Genomic DNA, 21,267 nt, shown 5'->3' with positions numbered 1-21,267 from the left:
TTGCCTGCTTGCCAGGATCGAACCCATGCTGCAGAGGCTGTGGACAGCTTCACAGTGCAGCACTCAACTGCCTGTACCACATGGGAGGCCTTTATTTATTCCTCTTTTTCAAATTGTTTTAAATGTCTTATTAGATTTTTCATTTGTGATTTTTCTTGCTTAATTATGGCTACAATTATCTTCCCCCTTAAGAACTTTTTTTTTTTTTTGTGGGACCCTTGCCAATGGCCGGGGAATGAACCGGCGCTGCAGAGGCTGCGGGCAGTCTCGCAGCCCAGGGCTCAACTGCTGCGCCACCAGGGGAGGCCCCTTAAGAACATTTTGATATTTAATCCAACAATGCATCAAATGGATAATACTCTATGACTGAGAGGAATTTATTCCAGGGTCACAGGATAGTTCAATATCTGAAAATCAATTAATATAATCTACCACATCAACAAAAAGAAAAAAAAATATGATCATATCAATAGATGAAGAAAGCATTTGATAAAGTTCAATATCTATTTGTGATGAAGGCCCTAGAAATTCTTGGGATATGAGGAACATACTTAACATAATAAAAGCCATATATGACAAATCCACAGCTAATATCATTCTTAATGGTGAGAAACTGAAAGCCTTCCCTTTAAGATCTAGAGCAAGACAAGGATGTCCACTTTCACAACTGCTCTTCAGCATAATACTGGAAGTCCTACCTAGACTAATTAGGCAAGAAAAATATATATATGGGGAATCCAAATAGGGAAAGAAGTAAAACCATCACTATTTGCAAATAATATGATAATAGAGAGAACCCTCAAAAACTCCTCAGAAAAACTAATTAAAAACAATAAGCCAGTTAATTTCTGCTTTGATTTCCTCTTTTTTCCAAGTTCTCTTAAGCAGCATATTGTCTAGTCTCTGTGTAGCCACAGGGTTTTTTTCTTTTCTCCTTATAGTTTATTCCTATTTTTTTTTTTTTTTTTTGGTCATTATGGTAGAAGACAGTACTAAGTATGATCTCAATTTTTGTGGTTTTACTGACAGTTGACTTGTGTCCCAAGACCTGGTCTGTTCTTGAAAATGTTCCATGTTCACCCTGTCTTTCATGGCATGAAACTATAGTCCTAGAGTGGGAGTTGGGCAGAGAGGTGGCTCCCTTTATTTTTCCACTTTTACTTGGAAGTAGAGTGCCTGGGTTCAAACTTTTCAAACATGGAAATGTGGAGTTTGCTGTAGTGATGGTTGATGTGAAGCGAGCTTTAATGCAATAGACTCTAGCTTTTCTTTTTTTTTTTTTTTAAAGATTTATTTATTTATTCATACAAACACTGGGTACAGTCAGAAGCGCAGCGCGGGAGGGTGAGAGAATTCACCAGAGTCAGAGCAGGATGCAGAACAGGCAGAAGGACCGAAGTACACTGCTGAGGGGAGCAGCGGGCGGCAGGAGAGGTCTGCGTGCCATGTGGGACCCTCCTCCGGTGGCCAGGGAGCAGCCGGGGATCGAACCGGCACTGCAGAGGCTGCGGGCAGCTTCGCAACCCCGCGCTCAACCGCTGCGCCACCGGGGAAGCCCGACTCTAGCTTTTCTTTCTGAGATTAAGTAGACATTTTTGAGACAATGTTTCTTCATTTGTTGTATACCTTTTTGATAATTTCCAGGGATTTCAAATGTTTTTTAAGAGTTATATGCATCAGGCAAATAGCTTTTTTGCTAGGAAACCGGTCTGCTGACCTTCCCTTACCTGACCTAGCTAGCTTATTTCTTTGCAGGGTACCCTGAAGTTATCTTTACCCTCAAGAATGTCTATGTGCTAAATTTATTTGTGTGTGTGTGTGTGTGTGTGTGTGCGCGCGCTTGGTAATCACCTTCTTTCCACTTTTATTTGCCCTTAAGAAGGCCTGATTGTGTCCTGAAGAGTTTCCTTGCCCTTTCTCTGCTAGGTTTGGTATTTCATTTGTTATTTTTTTACACTACCTCTGAAAGATACATGTAAACATTTTATGGTAATGCTCTCAAAGTGTTTCCAAAAGAATGCCTGGTCAGAATTAACTAAGGGCCTTTTCAAAATTAATACTTCTGAGTCTAACGATGCCCTATGATTTCCACTGACTTTGGATGAAGCTCAGAAATTAGAAAATGTAGATTTCTTAGAATTTTTCATGTACAAACTGTGTTTTGAGTACCATTTCAGAGGATGCTAGTTGATTAAGTTTTGCACATGTTACTTGGACCCTAATTTTTGAAGCATCTCAAATCTTACAACAAACGATTTAGATTTCCCCTATGAGCTAAAAGTAATGAAAAACAGAAATGCCCTTAGGTTTCTGTCAGTGGGGTCAGAATGATTTTAGACCAAAAAACAAACAAACAAACAAACAAAGAAATAAGTGTCTTTCATGTCCTCTCACTTTTCTTCCCCCTCCATCCCAGGCACTTAATATGTCATTTACCCACTCATGAAGGACTTAGGGTCCTCATTTTTTATATTTATTTCATTGTTTTTCATTTTTCTGACTCTGACTCTCACTGCCCATCAGCTCATGATTACCTCATTTACCCTTCCCATCAAAGATTTTAAAGCATAAATTTCTGTTTATTTCTCTTTCAAATAAAAACTTAAAAGATATTTCAGGAATCTAAATGAGTTTATAAACTAGGTCATGAGTGTAGGGAGTTACTTTTAATATGATTGCCTCTCCTAATTACTTTTCTGTACTCCCTTCCCTGATGTCAAAAGGAAAAAAGACAGAATTTGTCCCTAAATTTTGAAATGTTATCACCCTCTAAAATTCTAAAGCTTGTCATCCTAATATAAACATTGATAAAAATGTGAAGACTTTTCTAACATGACCATTTATACCAAGAAATTTATATGTGGGGAATAATAATTTAGATGCAAAATGATTTGAGGGGTGATTTTGATATCATAGGAAAGAAGCTCTCATAGAAACCTGGTGTTAAAGATCACTGTGAAGATTATATGGCTGAATGATTAGGTTAGGCACTAGGAGTTAAATGCCTGAATAATAATAATGGGTCAAGGAAAAAAGAGATACAAATCACATTAAAAAGTCACAGGTTATGGCTAGCTTTCTGTGGATCATGGTTCTAATGTCAATTCAATCCAAATCAACCATTATAGAAATGTGTATGTGCCACCTAGTAACCAGTCTGGATCTGGTTGGTGTTGTGTCTGTTAGTTCAGTTCTCACTGTCTGGTTTGTTAAATTTGATATGTACATATGCCCAGGAGTTCATAAGAAACTTTATGCAATTATATTTTCATGTTTCTTTCTCACCATCTCCTTAGTAATTTCCAGTTTCCTGGGTGCCAGAATGCTGTGGATTTACTTTTCCTAAAAGCACTCACATTTGAGCCTACCCTTTTGAATTTGCAGTTCCATGAAATTGAGAGAAACATTTCTCTTTAGAATTTTGGCTTTTGCTGACCCCCACTGTCTCTGATTGTTGAAGCTGTAGCTACCACTATCATCACAGGATTATTTGAGAGCTTGAAGTAGGGGATTGGATAACAGAAAGAGAAGAAGGAGAGATTTTTAGTCTCTTTAAATGTAATACATTTCTTTCATATTCCTTGAGCTGGAACTAGGCCCCTCCTATAGCTTTCTGTTTGGATCTGTCTTACTCTCCTCAGGATACTGTAACAAAAATACCATAGACTGGGTGACTGATAAGCAATAAAATACTATTTATCACATTTCTGGATGCTGTGGAACCCAACAGCACTTTTCACAGGTAAGCACTCACTTATATGGTTCATAGATGTCTAGGTTTTTTTTGTTTATTTTGCTATATCTTTTTATGGTGGAAAGGGTGATGGACTTCTGACCTCTTCATTGTCTTATTTATAAGGGTGTTATTGTTAGTCCTGTCACAAGGACTTCACCCTTGTGACTCCTTCACCTCCCCAAGGTTCCACCTCCAACTACTATCATTCTGAGGCCTAAGTTTCAACATACAAATATGGGGGAGACAGGCACAAATATTCACCCTTTAGCAGTACCCGATGCTCACTTTTGTTTTGTATGTGATTAATTTAGACCAGAGGATACAGCAGTAAAAAATTTGGTAAACACTGTTTTTATGGTGATATTTGAATTTTGTTTTTCTTCCCAATCCATCTGCTGTTATTTACTTTTGAATCCTTAAATAACTGCTCCATGTATTCCATCCTGATTTTATAGCTGCATTCCTTGGAAGATAGGATCAAGTATCTGTAGTACTCAAAATCTGAATATTTCAACTTCAAAGCAAAAATTTCTTATAATGTATATGTTATTTTAATGAAGTACCATTGGTTTACATCCTTGTTATTATTTTAATAGTACAGGATTTGTCCCCTCAGGTGTGGTCACCATTATGCTCCACTACCAAATTACCCATAGTCAATCCATCATAGTTAATTGTGCTCTAGCCCTGCTGCCCCTTCCATTCTCATCCCTCCCCATTTTCTCTCCCATCCCAGACACCTCAAATCTATAGTCAGCTTTTAAGGGTTGACTTTAATTTTTATCTCTTTCTGGATCTTTGTTTGGTTCCTCTGTATTCCACATATAAGTATTTATCTTCTCCTTCTGGCTTATTTTGTTTAAACTAATTCCCTTCCAACTTCATTCATGTTGTAGCAAAAGGAGTGAGTTTATCTTTTTTGATCACTGAGTAGTATTTCATTGTTCATATAAACCATATCTTCTTGATGCTGTCATCTGTTTTTGGGCATTTAGGTTGTTTCCATATCTTGGCTATTGTAAATAGTGCTGCAATAAGCATAGAAGTAGCAGTTTCAATTTAGTGTTTTTGTGTTTTGGGTATTTTGTAGGAATGGAATTGCTGGGTCATACAGCAGATCAATTTTTATTCTTTTGAGGAACTTCCATAGGTGCTAGGCCAGTCAATATTCCTACCAACAGTATAAGAGGGTTCTTTGTTCTTCCTTTCAATAAGATGCCTTCTTGTTTTTGTTAGTCTCTTTTGCACTGCAGAAGCTTTTTAGTTTGATGTGGCCCCAATTGTTTATATTCTCTTTTGTTTTCCTTGCTGCTGGGGACAAATCTGAAAGATATATCTAAAGCAATGTCATGGAGTGTTTTGCCAATATTTTCTTCAATGTCTTTTATGTTTTCAGGACTTAATCCAAGTCTATTATTCATTTTGAGTTGGTTCTCTAGTATGATATGAAATAATGATTTAGTTTCATTGATTTGCATGTGGTAGTCCAATTTTTTCAACATTCTTTATTAAAGAGGCTTTTCTTATTCCAGTGTATATACTTCACCCCTTTGTTATAGATTAGCTATCCGTATATGTGCAGTTTTATTTCTGGACTCTCAATTCTATTCCATTTGTCTGTGTGTCTGCTTTTATTCTAGTGTCATGCTATTTTAATTTTATTTATAATTAAAATTCTTTTTGTAAAATACTTATAAAATTATTATTATAGTATAACTTGAAATTTGAAAGGGTAATACCACCATTTCCCCCCTTCTATTTTTTTGTAAAGAAAACTTTGGCTATTTGGGGTCTTTAATGGTTCCATATGAATTTCAGTAGTATTTGTTCCATTTCTTTGAAGAATGCCAGTGAGATTCTTATGGGATTGCACTGAATCTGTAATTTTTTTAAAAAGTTTGTAGATTATTTTCCTTGACTAGAATCCTGACATTGGTATTAAGTTGAATTGCTCAAAAATTTCATATGCTTTGCAATTAATTATTCTCCAAATTAAAATTTTCATGAAATAGTAATCCAAACTAAATGTAAAAATATGCTGAATAAAGGAATTAATAAATAACTGGAACTAGAATATAAACCCCCAATTTTTTTTTTAGTGATGTTAGAGTCAGGAAATGCTATTGTTTTCAACACTTATTAATATATTATACTCTGTTGATTTAGAATGCTTATATATTGGGGTTTTTATTTCCTTTTTTATTAAAATATATTGTGTTATATTAAAAAGAAATAAAATCTTATGACCCACAGGAATGAATAATTCCTTAATTATCAGTTTACCATGTCAGGCATCTGATAATTATCTTGTACTTATACAGCATTCTCTTTCAAATTCTGTATTTTGGGAGTATAAGGAAAAGTGAATTCTCAGAAAGAGAATGAAGGTATCAGAACCAGCAATCGTAAAGGAGACTGAGCAAAAATACAAAGTATATATATATATATATGTTTTTGTTTCTGAGCAATATTAAATCATTCATCCAAATTTTCACAGCAATTATAATATAAACCTAGAACATCTTGTGGTGCCAGTAAATGAGATAAAGCTCACAGAATAATGGGAACATGGCAAAAATACAAAGGGGCCAATTTCAAAGAGTTCCCAGTGGCCAAAGTGGGACAATTTAGTAACAAAATAAATATAATTACAGGGATAGACAATAATCCATAAATAAATATATATCCATAAGGTCATATTAATATAAATAATTGAATCAATAAAAAATGTGGAAGGATGGAAAGAGTTCTTTATGTTGTAGAATTTCACTTAATAAACATAGATGGATTTGTGGAAAAATAAATCATCCTCATGTAAACATCACAGTAGTAATTGTTGCAGGAAAGAACTATTGATTTAAGCTAAATTATGATAAAAAGAAGATATTTATAAAAACTCAAGGTATCTCTCTACCTTCTTAATTACAAAGGAAAGAGTAATTACTTTATAGTAGTGAGTATCACCAACATGAACTGTTTGATATAACATCACTTGCCCCAAATGCATAACTTTACATCACTGAAACATGCAACCAACTCAAATTGAAAAATTAAAAAAAATACCTAACCAACACTTCCAAAAGTGTGAAAATCATGCAAGAAAAAGATGAGAAACTGTCCTATATTGGAGAGTGCTAGCTTTCTAGTATGCCCATTTTAAGCATTATAGGATCCTAGATTATATCCTGGTCCAGAGAAAAGGACTTTAGTATGGTAATTATCAAAATTCAAGTAAGATCTTTAGTTTAGCTAGTAATATTGTATAAGTACTTTGGTTTCTTTACTTGTACTATAGTTAGGCAAGATGTTAATAGTAGAAACTGGGGACAGGATATATGACAACTTTTGCAACTTTGCAATTTTTCTGTGTCTAAAATTATTTCAAAATCAAAAGAAATGCACCTCCTCAGTGGCACAATTGTTGAGCACAGTACTTTGAAGCTGTCCACAGTCTTTGCAGCGTGGGTTCAATTCCCAGCCAGCCAGGGAGATACCATCATGGCGAGACAGACCTCTCCTGTCTCGCCCGCTGCTCCCCTCAGCAGTGTTTTCAGTCAGTCTGCCTGTTCTGTTCCCCACTCTGTCTCTGGGGAGTTCTCTCCCCCCCATCCCCCGCACCTCTGGCCTAAACCCCAGTTCTTGTATAAATAAATAAATCTTTAAGAAAAATTAAAAGAAAGATAAAACAAATAATTTAATTTGAATACCCCATGTTATATAAACACAAGGACAAAGAGCCTTGCATTAAGAAAACCATGTAAAGTATAAAGTTGCAAAAGGAGCCCGCTATATAACAGGCAAGATAAAATTTCAGATTTCATTGTCTTTCTTACATATTTCCATCATTTAAAAGCATTGCTTATCAAAGTATCAGAAGACCCCAAATGCCATTTCTCCCCTCACATTTGTAACTGACTGGTTGTAATAACTCTTTGTGCTATTTATGGAAAATGAAACACTGAATTGTAGGAAACTGGAAGTATTATTAATATTTCTGTATCATAAGTAAAATTTATCTCTGAAGTCTGAGGACCACTAAGACAGTCACATACTCAATCAAATGTTCAAATCTTCCCCACACAATTGTAGTTGATACTCTGTCAAGAATTTAAATGAAAAAGAATTTAAATTCATTTTTCTTTACAAAACAGATTTTTGCTAATTTATAAAATGTAATTAAAATGTTACCAGAATGCAGTTTCTCTTGGAAATACTTCTCTACAGATTCTCATTTCTGCACAATAGTTGTCTCATTTAAGTTTTCTAAAAAATAGTTAAATTTACAAAATTGTGTTCTGATGTCTTCTTACTATTACATGGGATTGTCAATAGTTGTAAGTCTTTCTGTATGATCAGACAGTGGTTCTTAAACAGGATGTACAATAGAGTTACCTAGGGAACTTTTCAAAAATATAAATTTTGAAGCTCCAACACAGATTCTGATAATACAATTCTAATGGGAATTAAGGATACTTAGAAGATTCTCCAAGAATTCTGTTTTGGAACTGTAGAATGCTCTGGAGAAAGGAGAATGTTGTGGCTATCAACATAGTCTTTATAGTCAGACAGAGCTGGCTTTAATTTGGAATCTGTCACTTTCTCACTGGATAATTTATTACTCAACCTTCCCCTACCTGAATTTCCTCCTCTGTAATGGATATTTTAATGATCTCTACCTCATTGTTTTAAAACATTATTTCAGTAAATTAGTACATATGAAGTACTCAAAATGATGGCATTTTATTTCATAAGTTTTTAAGATCATTAGCTATTTTCTGGAAAATGTGATGATGAATGAAAAGTATTTCAGGCGGTGCCCATGCAAAAAGAAATAAGAGATATGAAACTGCCTGGAGAAATATGAAAAACTCAGGTTAGGGCTGAGGTATAGAGTGTCAGTGAAAGATCGTAAAAGACAAAAGTGTAGAACCCAAAAGTCAGTTCATGGAACACGTGTACTGTCCTGAAGAGTTTGATCATTTTCCAAACTGAGACTCCATGTAGTGTGACGCCAGCTCTGAATTGGAGCACATGTTTACATACCAGTAGCAATGTATCCTGGGTAGTAGTGAGGCCTAGGAACATGAAGGATATGGGTATTTTTATATATAACTATGTATGATGTATACAGAACCTATCAGCCCCATGGTAGAAATTCAGAAGTCCTTAGGTCTAAGCCAACCTAGCAAAAAACATGCATTCTGAGAGTTATTGGTAAATTAATCAATGTGGATATTCATTTTTGTTTTATACCCTGTCATCTAGAACTCTGGGCCTGAAACTCTAATAAACTAAAATTGTGGTAATTATCAAATTAGGAGATTATCAGTAGATTGTGGTGAGTGCATGGCTTTTAGGTTCAGAAAAGAAGATTTATGCACACTCCACTAGAAGTACAATTATATTAGGATTGTATTTTTTCAGAAACTGAGAAATTTGCAAATGGGAGAGAAGATTCCTTGGGTGATTATGATGCTATTGTTAATTCTTTAATTGTAGCTATGTAAGTGGTGGGGATGTTGATAGTGGGAGAGACTGGGAGCATGTAAGAACTCTTTACACCTTCCTATCAATTTTGCTGTAAAACTAAAAGTGTAAAAATTTCAAGTCTTTAAATATGAATAAAAGAGAAATGAGATACCTAAATAGAAGTTGATGTTACTGTGTTAAACTTCACAGTACTGAAATGGAACTCAGCTTATTTCCCAAAACTCGAAGATTCAGAATTCATTGTCAAATATTTTATGAGTGTCAACTGTGTACAAAGGAGGAGAAAGAATGACATTTGCCCACTCTTTCTATGCAAATAAGAGATAGTAACAAACAGTAGTACTAGATTATTTCTTTGTATTGAGATGTATTTGTGTTAAAACCTGTAATACAGTATATATATATATATATTTTTACCATGGCAAGTATATATGGTGTACCCTTCAGGTATTAAGGAACTCATGGGAATCAAATCAGTAATCAGGACATTGTTAATAAAGATGAAAATTAAAGACCATTAGGTTCTTAAATTTTTAAATATATATTTATTTTGAACTAATTAAATTCATAAGGAATTAGAAATGGTACAGAAATGTCCTCACTCAATGATTACATGTTACATAATTATGATATGATAGCAAAACAGGTATCTGACATTGGTGCCATGTTTGTATATAGTTTTATGCCTTTTTTACATGTATAGATTTGTATAACCATCACCACAATCTATAACTCAAAGATGTGAAGGTCCCCCTCCTGTTTCCCATTTATAATGACATCCACTCCTGCCCCATCCCAAATCCATAGCAATCATCAATTTGTCTTCCATTGCTATAATTTTATCATTTCAAGGATGTTATATAAAATGGAATCATAGGACATTTAAAAAAAAACTTTAGTTTTATTGACACATTACTCAGATATCATAAAATTACCCCTTTAAAATATATGGTTTTTGGTACACTCACAGAACTGTGAAATCATCACCACTAATTTCAGAATATTTTCATACCTCTTTCAAGAAACTCCTTAGCATTCACTCCCCATTTCTCCTCCCTCTTGCTCTTGATAATATACTTTCTGTTTCTAAGAATTTGTCTTTTTAGTGCATTTCATTTCAATGGAATCATCTGATATGTGTCCTTTTATGAGCAACTTCTTTCCCTCAGCATGTTTTCAACATTCTTCCATGATGTACTATGCATAAGCACTTTATATCTTTATATGGCTGCATACTATTCTATTGTATAGAAACATCACATATTACTTAACCATTGATAAGTTTATGGACATTTAAATTAATTCTTATTTTGGCTATTATGGATACAACATTGATATAAATTAATGCACAGTCTTTATATAGTCGTAAGCATTTATGGCTATTCAGTTACCCAGTGGTAGAATTGCGGGGTTATATGGTAACTCTGTTTAGCTTTTTCCCAGGTGACTCATCATTTTACAACTTTATGAGCAAAATGTGAGGGTTCTAATTTTGCCACATTCTTGCCAACACATACTACTTTTCCTTAATCCCTCTTTTCTTCCTTTCCTTCCTCCTTCCCTCCTTTTCTGCTTCCCTTTTCCCCTTATTTCCTTTCTCTGTCCCTCCTCCCTCTCTGAACCCTTCATTCTTTTTTCATACCATATTAGTGGTATGAAGTGGTATCTCATGGTGGGTTGGTTTGCATTAAACTAATGACAATGATCTTGAAAATCTTCTAAAGTGATAATAGGATAATTGGATTATTTGTTATTGAGTGATGAGTTCCTAGATTTTCTGGATAAAAATCCCTGATCAAATATATGACTTGCAAATATTTTATTCCATTATGTGGGATGTTATTTTATTGTATTGATGGTGTATTTTGAAACCCAAACTTTTTAATTTTCATGAAGTCACATTTATGTATATTTTCTTTTGTTACTTATATTTTTGTTACTGTGTCCAAGAAACCATGCTTAAAGACTATGAAGATTTTTGATTGTTTTCTTATAAGAGTTTGATAGCTTTAAATTTAAGTCTCCAATCAATTTTTTTTTAAAGATTTATTTATTTATTTATACAAGCACTGGGTACAGTCAGAAGCACGGGAGAGTGAGAGAATTCACCAGAGCCAGAGCGGGTAACAGAACAGGCAGACTGATGATACACTGCTGAGGGGAGCAGCAGGTGGCAGGAGAGGTCTGAGCGCCATGTGGGACCCTCGCCTGGAGGCCAGGGATCAAACTGGCACTGCAGAGGCTGCAGGCAGCTTCGCAACCCAGCGCTCAACCGCTGCGCCACCGGGGTAGCCCAAGTCTCTGATCAATTTTGAGTTAATTTTTGCATACAGTGTATGGTAGGAGTCTGACTTTATTCCTTTGTATATGGGTAACCAGTGACACAGCATCAATAGTTGAAACTATTTCCCTATTTAATTTTTGGCACCTATGTTGAAATTCATTACACAGAAATAGTAAATGTTTATTTCTAATTCACCGATCTATAGTCTGTACTTTTGCTAGTACCACCCTATCGTGATTAATGTAGCTTTGTGGAAGTTTAGAGAGGAAGATGTGTGTATTCCGTTTTGCCTTTATTTTTCAAGATTGTTTAGGCTTGTTCAGGTTCCTGTATTTCCAAATACATTTTAGAAGTAGCTTATAAATTTCAGCTCTTAAGTCAGTTTGCATTCTGATGGGATTGTGTTGAATCTGCAGATTAATTTGGGTTTGTTTTGATTTAGTTTTGTCCCTTTGTTTTGATTATATTTCACACATTACTGAAATCATCCAGTGTTTATCTTTATACTTCTGGTTTATTTAACTCAACATAATCACCTTCAGTTTCATTCATGTTGCAAATGGCAAGATTTCATCTTTATAGTTGAGTAATATTCCACTGTGTATAAATGCCACAGCTTTTTAATCCACTCATCTTGATATTTTTCCTTTTCCTTCTGATTTTTGTCTCTAAGCATAATCCCTTCCAGCTCCATCCGTGTTGCTGCAAATGGCATGAGTTTATCTTTTTTTTGATTGATGAATCATATCCCATTGTGCATGTATACCACATTTTTTTTGTTAATCCAATCATCTCTTTTTGGTCATTTAGGTTGTTTCCATAGCTTGGCTATTGTAAAGAGTGCTGCAGTAAACATAGGGGTACTGGTATCCTTTTGAATTAATGTTTTTGTGTTCTTCGGGTAGATTCCTATGAGTGGAATTGGGTCATATGGTAACTCATTTTTAGTAGTTTGAGGAACTTCCATAATGGTTGGACCAGTTTGCATTCCCACCAGCAGTGTAGGAGAGTTCCTTTCCTCCACATACTAGCCGGCATTTGTTGTTTCTTGTTTTTTTACTATGTGGCATTCTCACTGGTGTAAGGTAGTATCTCATTGTGGTTTTGATTTGCATTTCCTTGATTACAAGTGTTATTAAACATTTTTTTCACATACCTCTTGTCCATTTGCAATCCCTCTTTGGAGAAGTATCTTTTTAGCTTTTCTGCCCATTTTTTGACTGGATTGTTTACTTTGTTTTTGTTGAGTCACGTGAGCTCTTTGTAGATCTTTGTGATTAGTCCCTTATCAGTTGTATGGAGTGCATTTTTTTCCTCCCAGTCTGTAGGGTGTCTCTTTGTTTTGGTTAATGTGTCTTTTGCTGTACAGAAGCTTGATAGTTTGATGTAATCCCAGCTGTTTATCTTTTCCTTTTCTTGCTTTGCTTTGGAGTGTGAGTCTTAAAGATGTTACTGCAATGTGTGTCACGTAGTGTTTTCTTTTATATATTTTATTGTTTCAGGTCTTATGTTCAATTCTTTTATCCATTTTGAGTTGCTTTTTATGCATGGTGTGATGTAGTCATCTAGTTTCATTATTTTGCTTGTGGTGGTCCAGTTTTCCCAGCACCATTTATTGAACAACTGTCCTTGTTCTTTGCTCCTTTGTCATAGATCAGTTGTACATATATGTGTGGTTTTATTTTGGGGTTTTCTATTTCATTCCATTGGTCTGGGTGTTTTTTTTTTGTTCCACCACCATGCTGTTTTAATTATTGTGGCTTTGTAGTACAGGTTGTGGTCTAGGAGTGTGATACCTTCATTCTCCTTTTTAGTCAGGAGAGCTTTGGCTGTTCAAGGTTTTTTGTGACTCCATGATTTGGGCCTTCTTATAGTTGCTAGATAGTATATCATACTGGTTTTGATTTGCATTTCTCTGATGATAAATGTTGATCTTATTTTTTTTTCATGTGCTTGTTTCCATCTATATGTCTTCTTTGGAAAAATGTCTGCTGCCCGTATTGTATTTTGATTGGGTTTTTTGTTTTTATTTTATTGAATTGCATGAACTTTTTGTGCATTTTGAATATCAGCCCTTTGTTGAATATAAGATGTATAGATATTTTCTTCCATTTAGTCGGGTATCTTTTTGTTTCATGGATAGTTTCTTTTACTGTTATAGAAGCTTTTCAGTTTGATGTTGTCCCCTGTATTTATCTTTGCTTCTATTTTCCTCACCATTAGAATTATTCCCCAAAGACATCCCTGAAGCTAATGTTGTATTTGGCCTTTTTTTTTCTTCTATGTATTTAATGGATTCTTGTTTTATATTTAAGTCTTTAATCCATTCTGAGTTGATTTTTATTTATGGTATGAGAGATAGGTTTAGTTTCATTTTTCTCCACATGGCTGTGCAGTCTTTCCAGCACCACTTGTTAAGAGACTTTCCTTTCTCCATTATATATTATTGGCTCTTTTGTCATAGATTAGCTATCCATGTAAAATGGGTTTATTTCGGGAAAAAACAGAAAAATAAAGTTCCTTCTGCTCTGTGGAGCTGGCAGCTGGTGCTGAGGTCTCAGTTGCTCATTTTGGGGTATCCAAGGCATTCCAGATATATGGTAGATGCTGGGGTTTCTGGGCTGGGACCCAGTCTGGGCTGGAAGATATTGGCCAGCTTGGTGGGCTGGGCTTCCTGGTTTATATCTTGGATGTCAAATCTATTTCACTTGTCAGGGTCTCAGTTTTTTATTCCAGCATCATACTATTTATATTACTATGGCCTTGTAACACAGTTTGACATATGGAAATGTGATACCACAATTCCCCTTCTTTGTTGACAAAATTGCTTTCATTATTTGGGTCTTTTGGGGGACCATATAAATTTCAATAATGTTTTCTCTATTTTTTTGAAGAAATCTACTGGATTTTTTTTTTTAATATTTTATTTATTTATCTATTTATTTATTTATACAAGCACTGGGTACAGTCAGAAGTGTGGGAGGGTGAGAGAATTCACCAGAGCCAGAGCGGGGAGCAGAGTAGGTAGAAGGACCGAAGTACACTGCTGAGGGGAGCAGCGGGCAGCAGGAGAGGTCTGCGCGCCATGTGCCGGGGATCGAACCGGCCCTGCAGAGGCTGCGGGCAGCTTCGCAACCCAGGGTTCAACCGCTGCACCACCGGGGAGGCCCATATTGGAGTTTTTATAAAGATTGCATTGAATCTATAATTTGCCTTGGGCAAATTGGACATTTTGATTATGCTATTTCTTCTAATCCATGAGCTCAGAATATCTTCCCATTTTCTTTTGTTGTCTTCTATTTCTTTTAGCAAAGGTTTACAGTTTTCATTGAATGGGTGTTTCACCTCCTTCTTAAGTTTATTCCTAAGAATTTAATGCTTTTTAATGCTAATTAAATGTAATTGTTTTCTTGGTTTCTTTCTTTTCTAGTCATTATTCGTATATAGAATAAAACAGTATTTTGCATATTGATTTTGTAGCCTACCACTTTACTATATTGATTTATTGTTCATAATTTTTTTTTTAATAAAGTCTTTAGGGCTTTATATTTTCCAATTTGAATTCCTTTCATATCTTTTTCTTGCCCAATTGCCCTAGCAAGGTCTTCCCCAATAATATGTTGAAAAGTAGTGGTGAGAGTGGACATGCTGTCCTCTACCATCTTATAGGAAAAATTTCATTTTCTCACCATTGAGCCTGATGCTAGTTGTGGGTTTATCGCATATGACTTTTATTATGTAGAGTTATGTTCCTTCAAACTCTAGTTTATGCAGAGTTTTTAATCATAAATTTTTGCTTAATCTAGTCAAATGCCTTCTCTGCATGCATTGATATAATCTTTTAAGTTCTGTTTTATCTTTTAAGGTAAGAGAAAAGATTATTTGTTTTAAGTTCTTTCTTGTTTCTTGATGTGGACCTGCCTTGCAATATACTTCACTCTTAGAACTACTTTTGCTGTGTCCTAGGGCTTCTGGTATATTGTATCTTCATTTTCAATTGTCTCCAGGTAGTTTTTAATTTTCTTTGTTGAATTGCTCATTAAATAGAGTGTTTTTCAGCTTCTAGATAATTAGAGGGTTTTCCTGCTTTCTTTTTGTGATTACTAGTTTGATACCATTGTGATCAGAGAAAATACTTGGTATGATCTTAGTCTTCAGAATTTATTAATATTTGTTTTGTGACCCACCTAATATGTGGTCTCTCCTCGAGAATGTACCATGTGTACTTGAGAAGAATTTAGTGCCTTATAAATATCAAGTAGGCCTATCTGGTAATTTTCATTTAAGAGTGTTTCCTTGTTGATATTTTTTTTCTGGTTGATATGTCCATTGATGTAAGTGTGGTGTTGAAATCCTCTGTTATTGCATTGCAACCAATATCCCTTTATTATTATATAATATCCATCTATGCATCTCTCTTAACTGGAAGTTCATTTTATCTGAAATAAGTGTGACTGTCCTTGCCTTTTTTTGGGTTCTATTTGCTTTCAGGATTGCTTTCTAGTAATTCACTTCAAGCCTGTATTTACTGTTGAAGCTCAGATGGGTTTCCTGGAGGCAACAGAAAGCTGGGTTTTGTTTACTGATCTAACTTAGAACTCTGTACCTTTGGTGAGTTCAGTGTGTTTACATTTATTTATTTGTTTATTTTTTATTTATTTATGATTTATTTATTCATGCATACACAAACTGGGGTACAGGCCAGAGATGAGGGGGGTGAGAAGATTCATCAGAGACAGAGTGGGGAACAGAACAGGCAGACTGACTGAAATACACTGCTGACGGGATCAGTGGGCGAGACAGGATAAGTCTGCTGGGCCATGTGGGTAGCTTCCTGGCTGGCTGGGGATTGAACCCATGCTGCAGAGGCTGCAGATTGCCTCATAGTGTGGTGCTTAACCCCTTGCGCCACCAGGGAGGCCTGTCCTAATTTTTTTTTTTAACTTTGATTTATTTTGGAGTGCTCCTTTCAACATTTGTTGTAAGGGAGAGCTGGCATTTGCAAACTCCTTTAGCTTCTATTTGTCTGGAGAGGCAATAATTTCTCCCTTATATCTGATATCTGATAGAGTCTTACAGGATATCATATCCTTGGTTGGCAGTTTCTAGCTTTAAATATTTTGAATAAATCATTCCATTCTCTCCTTCCTCATTAATGTTTCCTCAGAGAAGTCAAATGTAAGTCTAATGTAAGCCACAACAAGTGTGGCCTAGGCCCTTCTGTTGTCTCACTGGCTGATGGTTGTATTCCCACACCTGGTGGTTGGAGGCCAGAAGTAGCTGGTATCTGGGCTTCTGTAGCTGGTTGCTCGATATTAGGAGAAGTCCAGCTTGCTGGTGGCTGGCAGCTGGTGACAAATGACTGGGCTCTCATCAGCTGCCACAATGGGGACAGGAGCAGCCAAACTCTTATTCAGAAAGGTTATAGCTGGGGAAGCAAGGCTGGCCTCTCCTAGCTGGTGGCAGTTGATGGGGAATGGTGCAAATCCTGCTGACAGCTGGCACCTGGAGGCTGGGCTCCTGTGTTGGTAATGGATGCTGGAGGCAGTCCAACTCTTACTACTTGTGGTTTGTAATGGACTCCAGGGGCAGTCCATCCCTCACTACTGGCAACTGGGGGCTAATGTCCCATAGTTGACAACTAGAAACTAGATTCCTGTGGCTGATCACTGAATACTGGAATGGTGTGTCTCTCCCTCTTGCAACTGCTGACTGCCTGCCAGCCTTCAGTAGCTGGGAAGATAGTAGGGCTCCTAGCAAGGCTGACAGCTGGACTAGGGACCCGTCCTATGGATATTGCTCCCCCTAGCAACACTCTATCTTCCCTTCAGGAGTTATTGACTTTGTCCTGATGCTTTGGTCCAAGAGTATAAGGAGAAAGTTAGCTAGTGTCCTCCCTCTGCTGCCATCTTATTTGAGTCAGAAAAAATTAAGTTTCAGGATCCCTTTTTTTTCTTGTATTCTCCCACCCAGAATAGAGCTTCTATCTCACTAATCTCAGGGTCTAAGAGAGGGGCTTGTTCAGGGGAATAGGTTGAAACTATAGTAACAGACTTTTGCTGTTCTTACTTAATGCTTAGTGGGTTTTACTGAATAAATATTTCTTCCTTTGCAATATGCCCTTTGGATTGTTTACAGAAATTTAAAAATTTTAAATGTTTTTAATAATGATTTTCACCAATTCTGGTTGTTTCACCACTGAGGAGTGGATCTGTGGAGTACCTCATGTCATCATTCTGGAAACCAATACATCTCCTTCCACTCCCCAACACAAACCAGGTAAAGTTTAAGTGTATTTTACTTTGTGAAATAAACCAGGCAGAAAAGAGTGCATATTATATCTTTTCATTTATATAACATTTGGGAAAAGCAAAATAGACAGAAAACATCTTTAGTTGACTTTGGCTAAGAGTAGAGGTAGAGATTAATTACAAAGTAGCAACACAAGGGAATTTGGGGCATGGCTGAATTTTTTCATATGGTACTATGGGAGTAGATACATAATTTTATACATATGTCAAAGCCCATACAATTCTGTACTATAAAGGGTATGTAAATTAATAAATGTCAACCAGAGTGTCAAGAAACCCAATATGTAATCTATACTGTGAGAAATGAATGGCATAATTACACTGAAAGGGTTAGAGAAGATGAGTAACCTAAATAACTTTGGAAAACAGTTTTTTTAGTAGATATAATAGGAATAAAACAAAAATTACCAAACCAAAACAATGTGCTGTATTTTGTAAATTTGTTTTTCACATGGATGTGTTTTAGCAATTCTGAAACTACTTCAAATGTATGTTAGAGCTGGACAAATAAAAATACTGTAACATCACAACAATAAGACATCAGTATAATGTTCTCCTTGATTGAATATTCTATGACGCATGTATGTACCAGATCTTTAGTATTGTTCCCCAAAGTCCATAGCATCAATGTAATCATGAGTAAACATCAAACAAACACAACAGAAATACATTTGTCAACAGTGTCATAATGATGAAAGACAAGTTAATACTGAGGAACTATCTCAGATTGGATGTAACTTGATGACTAAGTTCCAAGAGCAAGTCTGAAGTAAACCTTGTTATAGGAAAAGGATTTTAGTATAAAAGCCGGAGAAATCTAAATAAAGTTTATAGCTTAGTATAACACTGTACCAATATTAGTTTCCTAATTTTCACTTCTATGCCATGGTATGTAAGAGACTGGCATTAGGAGAAGCTAGGTAAAGAATATGTAGAAACTCTTTGTCTTTTTTTTTTTTTTAAGATTTATTTATTTATGCTTACAAGAGCTGGAGTACAGGCCAGAGATGCAGGGGTTGGTGAGAGGATTCACTAGAGACAGAGTGGGGAACAGAACAGGCAGACTGACTGAAATACACTGCTGAGGGGAAGCAACAGGCGAGACAGGAGAGGTCTACTTTGCCATGTGGGTTGCTCCCTGGCCAGCTGGATGGAGCTCGAACTCATGCTGCAGAGGCTGCGGACCGCTTCATAGTGCGGTGCTTAACCCCTTGCACCACCACGGAGGCCCTATGCAGAAAATCTTTGTAACTATTTTTTTTGAGCTCCTCTCTATACCTGAAATTATTTCAAAATAAATAATTTCAGTAATAAAAAATACTTCAAAACAATATTGTATTAGAGATGTTGAAAGATGTTATATGTACAGTAGATACAAAAAAATTCTTGATCTGAAAACTGGAAATGACTTAAGGAAAATCTTGACAGCATATATCTGAATTCAATTGCTAAAGTAAGTTACCAGAAGAGTAGACATTGTAATGAAAAAGATTGTAGTGGTTCAACTCATAAAATGTAAGACAAGTTATTGATAAGTTTTATTGATTTATATTGGCAAATAAAGTTATCTTCCAATGGACATATGTGGATTTTCTTTCCAGTAGGGGCAATACTGACAAGGTAGATTGGGTATGAATTTAATGAAACTCTATCACAGAATTAAGATAATTTATGAAGGTGTGCAACAAACTTCAATTTTGTTGAAAAACTCATTTCAATTACTCATTCACTTCAGATGCTGAGTAAATGACTGGGTTATCAGTAGTATGTGATCATATTATATGATGTTTTAGAATTTGGACTGTCAGAAAAAGTGCTGAATAATTTCTAGTTTTAAACTTTGGAAGACTATGGAACTAAACAATGGGAAATCGACTTAATACAGAAAGAAAAAATAATCAAAAGGAGATAGTATGAATTTTTTTATTGAGCTTAGGAAGAAAAAGAAAAGTCCAAATGAAGGTTGACCTCTAAATTAATTTACATTTAGAGGATACTGATAGCACACATTTCAAAAAAATTAGTAAGCTTTTTTTTTTCTAACACCCTAGTATCTGCTCAATGAGTTCATATACAAAGTAGTCATGGTGCAAGGCTATAGAAGATGGATGGCTCATCCAGATCTGACTGATCTGGCTGCTACTACAGTTTAGTGCCTACCCTGCCAACAACAGATATTAATCCTGAGCCATTCATATGGATCCATTACCTGGAGGCACCAGTCAGTCACTTAGGTAGTAGGCTGATTACAATGAGCCCCTGCCATCACAGAGTGTGCACCTTTTGTCCACCTTGGAATCAGACGTAATCCTGATGTGAATATGCCTACCCTGCCCATAATACTTTTATCAACACCACCATCCACAACTGGATTTTCACAATATTCTGTTTATTTTATTTTTTTAAGATTTATTTTTATTTATACAAGTGCTGGGGTACAGGATGCACGGGAAGGTGAGAGGATTCACCAGAGACAAAGCAGGGAACAAAACAGGCAGACTGACAAAACACACTGCTGAGGGGAGCAGTAGGCGAGACAGGAGAGGTCTGCCAAGTCATGTGGGATTCTCGCCAGGCCAGCTGGGATGGAACCCGTGCTGCAGAGGCTGCTAACAGCTTCACAATGTGGCGCTCAACTGCCTGCACCACCAGGGAGGCCCCACAATATTTTGTTTAACATTGATTCCAGTCAAGGAAATCAGCTCAATAAAATGTACAGTAATGAGTTCATCAGTATGAAATTAACTAGTATTACATGTATCCCATTATCTAAAAGCAGCATATATATTGGACAGAAGGAATTCTCCATTCCAACACCATGGAAGGATGGGGTTCTGTCTTACAGGATGCAGGATATGCTTTGAATCAGAGTCACAAATATGATGCTGTCTCTCCTAATGTGAAAACACAGTCATGCACTGTATAATATATCAATGATGGACCACATATATAGCAGTGGCCCCAAAATTCCTATTGCCAAGTGGTATCAATAGCACATACTCCTCATGTGCCACAGGAGTAGTAAGACTTCATAGATGACTCAGCTCTTCTTCTAAGATACCAGTACCTCCTGAATTGCTATGCAATGAAATGCAGAAGTACTGTTAAGAGAATAACAAATACTCAGTGATGTTTGCACAATAATTAAATGGCTTTTTTTAATGACACATTTCTTGGAACATATTGTCCTAATACATGACTGTACATGAGTCTAGAAATGAAGGAGCTTGGAATGGCTTCTTTTACTTTAAAACTTAATAATCTATTCTCAGAATGTTTGCTTCTTTCTCCACAAATTTATGCTCTGTTAGTTTGGCAGACTTTTCTAGGGAAAGAATGCCTCTACCAGGTGATTCAGGGGAATCATTGAATTGAAGATTCATCATCTGAATCGAAGAGACTACCATCTGGCTATTTGGGGATTCTCATGCCACTTAAGCAGTAGC

At 35.9% G+C, this 21,267-nt stretch overlaps 1 protein-coding gene across 10 annotated transcripts in view; it reads left to right on the top strand.

Annotated features, from left to right (window-relative positions):
• Window positions 1–21,267, top strand: part of SUGCT (succinyl-CoA:glutarate-CoA transferase) — a 793,244-nt gene that overhangs the window by 395,695 nt on the left and 376,282 nt on the right. The window lies entirely within an intron of this gene.

The sequence above is a fragment of the Talpa occidentalis genome, unplaced genomic scaffold (genome assembly GCF_014898055.3).
Source record: "Talpa occidentalis isolate TD23 unplaced genomic scaffold, MPIMG_talOcc4v2.1, whole genome shotgun sequence".
In the NCBI taxonomy this organism is placed as follows: Eukaryota; Metazoa; Chordata; class Mammalia; order Eulipotyphla; family Talpidae; genus Talpa; species Talpa occidentalis.
This window is presented reverse-complemented; position numbering and strand designations above follow the sequence as displayed.